Source organism: Cajanus cajan, chromosome 4, assembly GCF_000230855.2.
Source record: "Cajanus cajan strain Asha chromosome 4, NIPB_CcT2T_4, whole genome shotgun sequence".
In the NCBI taxonomy this organism is placed as follows: domain Eukaryota; kingdom Viridiplantae; phylum Streptophyta; class Magnoliopsida; order Fabales; family Fabaceae; genus Cajanus; species Cajanus cajan.
In genome coordinates, this window is record NC_138520.1 from 58,739,371 (window position 1) to 58,740,612 (window position 1,242).

The following is a 1,242-nucleotide window of genomic DNA, read 5'->3' on the forward strand; positions in this document are numbered from 1 at the left end:
AGAATGTTAGATTACCACCTATCCCATAAGAACAATTTGATGGAAAACTTGTATAAAAAACATTTATGAAAAATCATGTTTCCTAGGAATGTTATTTTTTAGATGATATATCAAATGTGAGAAGCTAACATTCTCAACTTCAGATTTTTGACAAAGTAAAAGCAGATAGTGTACAAACCATCGCCTATATTTTGTGAAAATGATTATGAATTTTCTATCTTTAGAAAACCCTTATATGTGTTCTCTATTCTTAGTTAATTTTGATCTCAACTCTAATAACCCTAAACAACTTAATTTTTAACTTGATATATTACATCGGTTATTTCATTACCAAAGTTGTATAACACACATTATAAGTGGTTAAAAGTTATAACATAAATTAACACCTAAACTTTTAACCAATGTATAGTATGGAACTTTTGACAGGAGTTCTTGTTAACTCAGTTTCAAATTAAGGTAAGTTGTAGTTCATAAATGTTTTATTTGAATTTGATACATGTTTAGCATATACAAGTGCTCATTTGAAACAACAACACTGGACTTCCTCGAGATGAATTATCTCGCATGAACCTCCTTTCTCAAAACCTTTTTTACGACAACTGTCTGGGCATGCCCACGGATCAACTTGTGCGCATTCGTCTGATCCTTTTTGGCATATTTGTTTTTCTCCTTCTCCTACATATTCAACATAGTTAAATAAATAAATAAAAACATATCTTTGGTTTTTTTTTTTTTTTTTGCAAAAATCATTCTTTAGATATACATTATTCATGAGATCTATTTATCTGAATGACATCTATCTTTATAATTTAAAAAGAAAGTTATAATTTTTTAGAGAAAAAAAAAACTTGTTTAATCATATCTAACGACTGAAAACCATGTTTACCCGATCAAAAATAGATATGCAACTTAACTATTTTCTTTTTACCTGAATCCAAAAGCAATGCGATGCATAATAGTCCCAAAAGGAAAATTTGATTGGTGCGGGAAGCCATTTTGCAATTTTCACCTCCTGTACTTTTGAGAAGATTGATATGGGAATATTTTGAATTTTTATCAATTGTTGTAAGGATATATATACCTGTTAAAATTAAATAAAATTAATTAATTATTTAAATATACCATTTAATATATTGAATACTTTTAACATTTTCTTAATTCTTTTTATTTTTGACCAAGATTTAATATACTGAATAATGTTAACCACTTAAAGTTTTCTTAATTTTTTTTAATAGGCAACAA

General features: G+C 26.9%; 1 long non-coding RNA gene across 1 annotated transcript; it reads right to left on the bottom strand.

Annotated features, from left to right (window-relative positions):
- Window positions 1–451: 451 nt before the first annotated feature.
- On the bottom strand, window positions 452–1,033 carry LOC145957083 (uncharacterized). Its single transcript, XR_014433503.1, has 2 exons — window positions 929–1,033; window positions 452–675 (listed from the first exon to the last, which is right to left on the bottom strand). It is a non-coding gene; the product is annotated as an uncharacterized LOC145957083 (long non-coding RNA).
- Between the last annotated feature and the right edge of the window lie 209 nt (window positions 1,034–1,242).